Genomic DNA, 10,751 nt, shown 5'->3' with positions numbered 1-10,751 from the left:
TTTTTTCGAAGTTCGAAGCAACATTGACTTTGGTTGATATCTGGATGGGTGACTGTCCGATTTTTACCAAATTGTTACAGTCGCGTTCTTGGACCATACCGGGATAGCATACCAAATTTCTTTTCTCTACGACAAACCGTTCTTGAGATATTTTTCCACGAAATGAGGGTTAAGCAACAATTAGTTTGGTTAATATCTGGATGGGTGATTATCCGATTTTTGCCAAATTGTTACAGTCGCGTCCTTGGACCATATCGGGATAGCATACCAAATTTCATTTCTCTACTACAAACCGTTCTTGAGATATTTTGTTCACAACCTTTTCAACATTTTCCACGAAATGAGGGTTTAGTAACAATTACTTTGGTTAATATCTGGATGGGTGACTGTCCGATTTTTACCAAATTGTTACAGTCGCGTTCTTGGACCATACCGGGATAGCATACCAAATTTCATCGCTTTACGACAAACCGTTCTTGAGATATTTTGTTCACAACTTTCTACTTTTTCCCATTTAAACCTGTAGTACGTACGTACGTACGTACGTACGTACGTTACGTACGTACGTACGTTACGTACGTACGTACGTTACGTACGTACGTACGTTACGTACGTACGTACGTTACGTACGTACGTACGTTACGTACGTACGTACGTTACGTACGTACGTACGTTACGTACGTACGTACGTTACGTACGTACGTACGTTACGTACGTACGTACGTTACGTACGTACGTACGTTACGTACGTACGTACGTTACGTACGTACGTACGTTACGTACGTACGTACGTTACGTACGTACGTACGTTACGTACGTACGTACGTTACGTACGTACGTACGTTACGTACAGACCATGGGCTAAAAACCACTTTTTTGGAATCAGGGGACCCCAAAACGGATATTTCCACCCATTTCCCGATTTTGAAAATTTGGACCGATTGCAATACTTTCATTACTAGTATAGCTCCGCTATACTGTAGTAATAGAAAGTAAAAAATCTGGTGTGAACATCACACGACTTTCTATTACATTAAGTCGGAGAGTTCTAAAAGTTTCACCATTCGATTCCGCGTGAAAAATCATATGGGATCAACTATTCACTTGCTTATTTGGTATCGGTTCACAAATAAACGGGAAATTTGTTGACACAGGGGAGTATCGAACCCGCAACTTTTCAACTGTAAGTCAGAGAGTGCTAAAAGTAGCATCATTCGATTCCGCGTGAAAAATCACATGGGATTAACTATTCACTTGCTTATTTGGTAACGGTTGACGAATAAAATCTGGTGTGAACATCACACGACTTTCTATTACATTAAGTCGGACAGTTCTAAAAGTTTCACCATTCGATTCCGCGTGAAAAATCATATGGGATCAACTATTCACTTGCTTATTTGGTATCGGTTCACAAATAAACGGGAAATTTGTTGACACCGGGGAGTATCGAATGGTGCTACTTTTAGCACTCTCTGACTTACAGTTGAGAAGTTTCGGGTTCGATACTCCCCTGTGTCAACAAATTTCCCTTTTATTTGTGAACCATTAACAAGTAAGCATGTGAATAGTTGATCCCATGGGATTTTTCACGCCGAATCGAATGGTGAAACTTTTAGAACTGTCCGACTTACAGTTGAGAAGTTTAATGTAATAGAAAGTCGTGTGATGTTCACACCAGATTTTTTACATTTGTGTTTTTGTGATAATCAACTCAAGAAAAGTTTTACTGGCCTCAAAGTGTGTTCCCCGTGTTAAATCCGCCTGTGGGCGGAGCCCAGAGCAACTTTTGCCCAATTTCAGATTTTTCCCTGTACTTACTCATCAAGACCTACCATCCTGCCAAATTTCAAGTTTCTATGACATCAGGAAGTGCTTCATAATTTTGATGAGTGAATCAATGAATCAGTCAGTCTTAAAATAAGCGATTTTCTAGGCCAATTTTCTACCTTCCTTTAAAGCTAGAACTTCTGAATTTCGCAGGCATAATAAGCGAGTATAGCTTAACATATGGTCCAAATTTTGTAACAATACAAAATTAATGGAGTTATGATAGGGGTAAAAATGGCTTGAAATATTTTGTGTAATATACACACTGGCGTGCTGAGGCCAGAACTTGGCCTGGGCCCTAGATTCATTCAAATTTACAGTAGAATTCACCCAAATAAGCATCATTTAATAGTACAAGGAAAGTTGTGTGATATTCACACCAGATTTTTCTAAACTAAGATCAATCTGCATTCAAAAAATCTGGTGTGAACATCACACGACTTTCTATTACATTAAACTTCTCAACTGTAAGTCGGACAGTTCTAAAAGTTTCACCATTCGATTCAACGTGAAAAATCCCATGGGATCAACTATTCACATGCTTACTTGTTAACGGTTCACAAATTAAAGGGAAATTCGTTGACACCGGGGAGTATCGAACCCGCAACTTCTCAATTGTAAGTCGGAGAGTGCTAGAAGTAGCACCATTCGATTCGGCGTGAAAAATCACATTGATTAGAATATTCACATCCGAATGACCAAATGTTTTCGATGTCTCTTACCGTTTATACGAAATAAGGGTTAAGCAAAAATGACTTTGGTTAATATCAGGATGGGTGACAATCCGATTTTTACCAAATTGTTACAGTCGCGTCCTTAGACCATACCGGGATAGCATACCAAATTTCATCGCATTACGACAAACCGTTCTTGAGATATTTTATTCACAACCTTTTCAACATTTTCCACGAAATAAGGGTTAAGTAACAATTACTTTGGTTGATATATGGATGGGTGACTATCCGATTTTCACCAAATTGTTACAGTCGCGTCCTTGGACCATACCAGGATAGCATACCAAATTTCATCGCTTTACGACAAACCCTTCTTGAGATATTTTGTTCACAACCTTTTCAAATTTTTCCACGAAATGAGGGTTAAGCAACAATTACTTTGGTTAAAATATTCACATCCGAATGACCAAAAATGTTTTCGATGTCTCTTACCGTTTATACAAAATAAGGGTTAAGCAACAATGACTTTGGTTAATATCAGGATGGGTGACAATCCGATTTTTACCAAATTGTTACAGTCGCGTCCTTGCACCATACCGGGATAGCATACCAAATTTCATCGCTCTACAACAAACCGTTCTTGAGATATTTTGTTCACAACATTCTACTTTTTCCCATTTAAACCTGTAGTAACAAACGTACGTACATACGTACGTACGTACGTAACGTACAGACCATGGGCTAAAAACCACTTTTTGGAATCAGGGGACCCCAAAACGGATATTTCCACCCATTTCCCGATTTTGAAAATTTGGACCGATTGCAATACTTTCATTACTAGTATAGCTCCGCTATACTGTAGTAATAGAAAGTAAAAAAATCTGGTGTGAACATCACACGACTTTCTATTACATTAAGTCGGACAGTTCTAAAAGTTTCACCATTCGATTCCGCGTGAAAAATCACATGAGATTGACTATTCACTTGCTTATTTGGTAACGGTTCACAAATAAAAGAGAAATTTGTTGACACAGGGGAGTATCGAACCCGCAACTTCTCAAATGTAAGTCAGAGAGTGCTAAAAGTAGCACCATTCGATTCCCCGTGAAAAATCACATGGGATCAACTATTCACTTGCTTATTTGGTAACGGTTCACAAATAAAAGAGAAATTTGTTGACACAGGGGAGTATCGAACCCACAACTTCTCAACTGTAAGTCGGTATAAGCTTGAGACTTGAAATTTGGTATGTAGTTCACAAATGTGATAAGGATGCAACACAAAACGTTTGGTTGAGATGTTTGCTGCGCTTGGCGGTATTTTGACCGCTTTTGACAGATTTCGACCGTTTTTTGGCGGTTTTCAGCTATAGCGACAAAACGGTTAGAGATATTGTAAAAGTTAGGGTAAAAGAACACTCAAATAAGCATCATTCAATAGGATAAGGAAAGTCGTGTGATGTTCACACCAGATTTTTTACTTTCTATTACTACAGTTTAGCGGAGCTATACTAGTAATGAAAGTATTGCAATCGGTCCAAATTTTCAAAATCGGGAAATGGTTGGAAATATCCGTTTTGGGATCCCCTGATGTCAAAAAAGTGATTTTTAGCCCATGGTCTGTACGTATGTATGTACGCACGTACGTACGTACGTACGTACGTACGTACGTTACGTACGTACGTACGTTACGTACGTACGTACGTTACGTACGTACGTACGTTACGTACGTACGTACGTTACGTACGTACGTACGTTACGTACGTACGTACGTTACGTACGTACGTACGTTACGTACGTACGTACGTTACGTACGTACGTACGTTACGTACGTACGTACGTTACGTACGTACGTACGTTACGTACGTACGTACGTTACGTACGTACGTACGTTACGTACGTACGTACGTTACGTACGTACGTACGTTACGTACAGACCATGGGCTAAAAATCACTTTTTTGACATCAGGGGATCCCAAAACGGATATTTCCAACCATTTCCCGATTTTGAAAATTTGGACCGATTGCAATACTTTCATTACTAGTATAGCTCCGCTATACTGTAGTAATAGAAAGTAAAAATCCTAGCTGTTCAAAAGATAAAGGGTTATGGGTACCGTACAGGACTTGTGGGACATACAAGTACTGTAGATTACCTGGAACAGACATTCTGCTACACTTTGGAATAATCTCTCCCATGTTATAGTTTGTGGAGTCTTTGCTGTGGATATGGTATTCAGGAACTTGGTCACTTCATCATCATAGAGAAGATATTCTTTCAGGCCATCAATACCTTTCTAAAACACCATGAAATATCAAAGGTTATCTAATTAGTAAATATTGTCAGGCTGGGGGATGTTAAACAGGGAGTAGACCAGCTTAGTCTTGCTGGGGGACTATAAACAGGGAGCATACCAGCCTAAATTTCCCTTGCTAAAGAAATAGCAAAGGTTGAGAGGGAAGGGCATCCACTCGTAAAATTTGTAGCCAAAACCAAATGTCAGCCCAAAGCAATCACCCTAGTTAGGGCTGATTGAGAGGCTGACAAAAAACACTGACCCTGTCTGTGCACGGGAAAAGGTGAAGAAAAAGAAGAAGAAGAAGAAGAAGAAGAAGAAGAAGAAGATCTAATTAGTAAATAATAATAAAAAAGAAGTAGAGCTAAATCCCCGGTGTGGTTAGGTATTTCATATAAAAATTGAAGTGAAGGGTAGGTACCTATGATGTGATTTTTAGACCGTCCTTCCTTTAATATTACAATCTTATATTATAAGAACGAGATCCATTCACTCATTCACATTTCACACACTGATCGCTCTATCTCTAGAACCACAACACCTAGAAAGCTGAAATTTGGTAGGAATATTCCTTTTATGGTCTAGGTGTGCAATAAGAAAGGATTTTGCGAAAATCTAAACCGATCCTGAGATATGATCAATTTTTGATCGCTAAAATCACCATAAATACACAGAGTGCAGCTGCAGAGACTGCGGGAGAGAAAACTTTTCCTCACTCGCCTAATATTTGAGTTTCGTTTATGTTTTTAGTTTGACAACCAATTCGGCCATTGCCTTTTCCACAAGTTTGGCCATGCGAGCGAAGCGACGGAATTCAGCGCTAGTAGTAACTAATAAAAAAAACAAGCTGGGTCCGTCCATCCGGGAATTTTTTAGCCCGTAGTTTTATTTGATCGTGCATTAGAGAAATCAGTACCTATGTACCTACTCTACATTGTTTAATATTCAGTTTAATTAATTCATTCTTCATTTGATTTTTTGATTTTACTTTCATGTAATGAATTTAAAATCAAAGACTAGAGCCCTTCTTCCCTTTATTCCCCAATATAAGGCTCAAGTCACCCATCCATTATTGCCCTTGCTCGCGTAGCTTTAACATAGGTGACGCTAAAACCGGTTCTTAAATGATCGACTGAATGTTATCCTAAGAACCTTTCTAGCTTTGAGTTCATAGTCGTCGCGACAAAAATTCTCGACGATCAGAGCTCATTGTGTGAGAAATGTGAAAAAAATCCCCAAAAAACAGTTTTTTTGGTTTTTTTGGCTTTATGGTTTTCTGGACAAAATTTGCACCACCATTTTCGTGTTCCTGGTAAAAAGACCTTTAATTTTGAGTATACAGGTCGACCAGGTTTTGGATAAGTCCTTCTATGGGGACAGACAGACCGACCGACCGACAGACCGAGCGAGCGAGTGACAGACACCGAAGCGAATACAATAGTCCGTCCCTTATATACCTTTTTAGTCCGTTCGCTTCCTTTATTTATTACTAATAATAAAAGGTATAGTGGACGGACTATTGTATTCGCTTCGGTGTCGTCTGTGTGTCTGTCTGTCTGTCTGTTCCCATAGAAGGACTTATCCAAACCTGGTTTTTGGGGGATTTTTTTCACATTTTCTCACACAAATGAGGTCTGATCTTGAAATTTGTCGCAATGACCTATGAACTCAAAGCGAGAAAGTTTTAGATAACACTTCAGTCGATCATTTAAGACCGGTTTTAGCGTTATCTATGTTAAGCTACGCCGAGCAAGGCCAATAAATGGATGGGTGACTTGAGCCTTATATTGGGAATAAAGGGAGAACGGGCTCTAGTCTTGATTTTAAATCATTACGTGAAAGTAAAATCAAAAAATCAAATCAAGAATGATAATAAACTGAATATTAAACAAATTAGTTAGGTACATAGGTATTCTTTAACTACGATCGAATAAACTACGGGCTAAAAAATTCCCGGAGGGACGGACCCAGCTTGTTATTACTATTGTAATAGTAAAGGGAGGACGGACTAAAAAGCTATAGTGGACGGGCTATTGTATTTGCTTTGGTGTTGTCTGTCTGTCACTCTGTCTGTTCCCATAGAAGGACTTATCCAAACCTGGTCAACCTATCAGAGATGTGCAAAATGCTTTTGAAAACCAATTTGAAATGCAAAATGTAAAATGCCTCTAGAAAACCAATTTGAAATGCAAAATGTAGAATGTTTTTTAAATCCCAATTTGAAATGTAAAATGTACATTTTGAAAATGGTTTTTTAAATGCTTCTTAAAATGGATTTTCAAACCATAAGCCCTTGTAACCCTTGTACAAAAATTATGTTATTTACTAAAATTATAGGCAAGGTTGGTAAACTTGCCTTGTTTTTAAGCAAGTTTTTAGGTTGAGATAGGCAAGGTTGGTAAACTAAGTTACCACTCCCATGCCAAACTGTAGAAACAATATCTTCTCTCACCTAGTACCTACTGTCTCAGCTCAACCCGGCAACTCGGCACATAACCACAACCTGAAAGCACAAGTTCCACATGGATCACTGAAGTTGAGCATGGTTGCGCGTGGTTAGTACCCGGATGGGTGACCATCTGGCCAATAGCATGCTGCTAGCTTAAAAAAAGTTATTGGAGTCAGAGAAAGTAAAAAAGTTAACCAGTTTTTCCATTGTCTATAGAGGATTTTTCATTATAAAAAATATTATATGAGACTTCTACCATCAAAAACCACGAATAAACTACCATTTGGGAGAATTTAAAAATCTAGTGATTTCTTTTCCTTGAATCTAGTGATTTTTAAAAATTTGGAGTGGAGACCCTGTTTTCTGCTAAGAGTTTAGGGCCAAATCATGATTTTTTTTTTTTTTTTTTTCAAAAAAGCATTTAAAAAAAACATTTTTGGCTCAAATGTAAAATGGGTCAAAAAAAAAAAAGCATTTAAAATCTAAAATGCAAAATGCTTTTTCAAAACCAATTTGAAATGTAAAATGTACATTTTACATTTTCCATTTTGCGGTTTGCAAATCTCTGCAACCTATATATCAAATTAAAGGTCTTTTTACCAGGAACACGAAAATGGTGGTGCAAATTTTGTCCAGAAAACCATAAAGCCAGAAATCCAAAAAAAAACTGGTTTTTAGGGGTTTTTTTCACATTTTCTAAAACAAATGAGCTCTGATCTCAAAATTTGTCACAATGACCTATGAACTCAAAGCGAGGACGTTTTAGATAACACTTCAGTTGATCATTTAAGACCGGTTTTAGCGTCACTTATGTTAAGCTACGCTGAGCAAGGCCAATAAATGGATGGGTGTATGGGTGACATAAAGGAATGAAGGGGGAACGGGCTCTAGTCTTGATTTTAAATCATTACATGAAAGTAAAATCAAATCAATAATAATAATAATAATAATAATAATAATAATAATAATAATAATAATAATAATAATAATAATAATAATAATCCATGGTGCAAAAAAGGTAACCCGAAGCATATCTCCTAAACAGCTAACTATTTTTATAATACACGCCGTCTGAAAGAATGGTAGCTTTTTGTGCCTTACTTCGCACTGGCTACCCTAAATTTTTACGCACTCACTCAAGAACAGCGGGAACCCCTAGCACACGTAAAACAGCACCCAAAGACTCGTCTTAACAAACGCCACCCCGCTCTGGACAAAAGACGATTCGTCAAAACACTCCTTACTCAAAAGACACAACAAAAAAAAAAAAAAGCGTTTTTTCGCGTAAATTGCGTTTTGTGAAACAACGCACCACACCCACCTTCCTCTTTTTTTTCGTAAATTGTAGAATTTTACGTGTACGAAAAAGTTTTGTCAAATTTAGCATTCTACATGGTAACATGGTAACAAGTACAAAACGCCAAACCGTTAGAGACGTCTCCGGATATATACTTTCGAAATTTCCCAGACAAAATGGTCCTTGTCGCTTTGGTACCCACCACGTTTAAAACAGGTCCTTCTGTGGTACTTTGCGGTCTTTAGGTTTTTTTGACAAAAATCGCCAAAAAAGTGTACCTTTTTTGCGTTACTGAGACTAGGAGTTTTAACCAGTGTTACTGCGCGATACTCGCAGCTTTTCGCTCTGCAATCCACCTACGTCAACTCATAAACATTCTGCCAACAATCGCAAGGCTGAACTACACGCGCGATGGTGTACTCGCTTTCGGTTATTTACCTACCCACACTACCACTGTAATTTCCTTACTTCCCCTTGCCCGCGACTCAGCAACCTCAAAATTTCACTCCAATCTACTTCATTTTAGTTTTCCGAACTACTGATGAGTTCACTCCTAGTATTACTAAACTTATCGGATTCGCTATTCATCTATGTTTATTCATTCATCTTAGATCTCATGTAGGCCGAAAAAAAACCTAGTTACTTACTATGATACTCATCTATTACATCTACTCATCTCATTCAGACTTCTACACTGACTCATTAGTCGGATCCTGACCGCATATTAACGCATAATGGAATCAGCTACCTCCTTATTATCTATTATTAATATTACTAGTATTATTACTACCTTATCAGTATCATTAATCTATGTACTGATCCATTCATCTATTATCTATTATTATTATGTATTATCTAAGTTGAGTTGCATAATTATTCGTTCATTATTCACTAGTTCAGTGCTATTCCATGTACCGTTATTATCGTATGTATTCATCCTACGTATTCGTTCACCTATCGTATTATCTAGTCACTATCGTATTTATTCTTGCCACGCTAAACAGGCTAATCTAAGAAATCACACAAGATCTACAGACTTGCTTGCGTTCACCGCCGTGCATAATGGTTTCACGACGTGCGCGCGCGCGGTTCGAATGCTAATTGAGTTGACGAGAGCTAATTGCATACTGTGGCCCCATATGCGATACAGTTACATAATTTCTCCTTGCTTGTACTAACATTTCAATTTCAAATGTTTTTCATAGTTTCACGTCGACATTACATTCACTGTTCCTTCTTCTAACCTTATATCAATTCTCTTCTTGAGCCCTCACTTAGATCCAAAGTTTCTCGTTACAGAACTTCACGACGCGTTGTCTCTCTCCCACACCATCCGCTGCCTTCTTGAGTCTAGCACGATGCCCTCAAATTCTTCCACTAGGGTACCCTTAGATCATCCTCTCCTGTTCACAACACGATGTAAAAACGTCAATCCATCTTTTTCTCTACCTCAGCATCCATGACACAGACTGCCCTCTATAACTTAACAAATGTCGCCGTTCCGTTCCATTCTCCCGTCGTAGTTCACTACCAAAGCTTCGCTTCGACAAGTGTCTAGTCCTCGTCTCGCTCTAAACGACACATTCTTCAACGAGGCGACACAATGTTGGCGCCCACCCCAGATACTCTCGTGAAGACGACAGCCCTACGCGTGGACTCAACCGTCTCGCTCGGCGAGCGTCAAAAGGATTCTCCCCAAACTTGATTACCTCGACTCCTTCCAAAAAAAATGTAAAAGTCCGGTAGTGACCTCCGAAACCACAGGCCCCAACTCTCGGTTCTCAATGGGCGTTTAAGTCCTCGGTGATGGCTTCCTAGACTGCTCTGCTCCGAACATGCGTTTTGCGCACTCACTGGCGTTTCCCTAAAAACCTTCAAAATCACCCCCAAACGCCTCTCCAAAAGACCAAAAGCTTCAATTTAAATCTTATAACGACCAACTCAATCTCAAAGACACAGTTCTCATCTGTGGGTTCAGTCATACTTGTTTAAAAGATCAACTACACCTCCATAGTAATCCAGATGTGATCAATATTTCTGTACCATCAATTTAAATGGCTCATTTCTGGTATGTTGTCCTAGACTTGAGTTGTACATAAAACGTAAGGGCCACTACCCTTGTGGTCAATAGTCTACTCAGTTTAGTAAAACATGCAACTCTCAGTCTGTTTTGTCTGAATCATACTGCAAGGTTAGAATTCTAGCGTC

General features: G+C 38.6%; 1 long non-coding RNA gene across 1 annotated transcript; it reads right to left on the bottom strand.

Moving 5' to 3' along the window:
* Positions 1 to 4,669: 4,669 nt before the first annotated feature.
* On the bottom strand, positions 4,670 to 7,302 carry LOC113471778. The gene is made up of 2 exons (XR_003394348.1): positions 7,250 to 7,302; positions 4,670 to 4,797 (listed from the first exon to the last, which is right to left on the bottom strand). It is a non-coding gene; the product is annotated as an uncharacterized LOC113471778 (long non-coding RNA).
* Positions 7,303 to 10,751: the final 3,449 nt, after the last annotated feature.

Source organism: Diaphorina citri, unplaced genomic scaffold, assembly GCF_000475195.1.
Source record: "Diaphorina citri unplaced genomic scaffold, Diaci psyllid genome assembly version 1.1 scaffold3001, whole genome shotgun sequence".
In the NCBI taxonomy this organism is placed as follows: Eukaryota; Metazoa; Arthropoda; class Insecta; order Hemiptera; family Psyllidae; genus Diaphorina; species Diaphorina citri.
The sequence above is the reverse complement of the archived record's forward strand: the minus strand, read 5'-3'. Positions and strand labels throughout refer to the sequence as shown.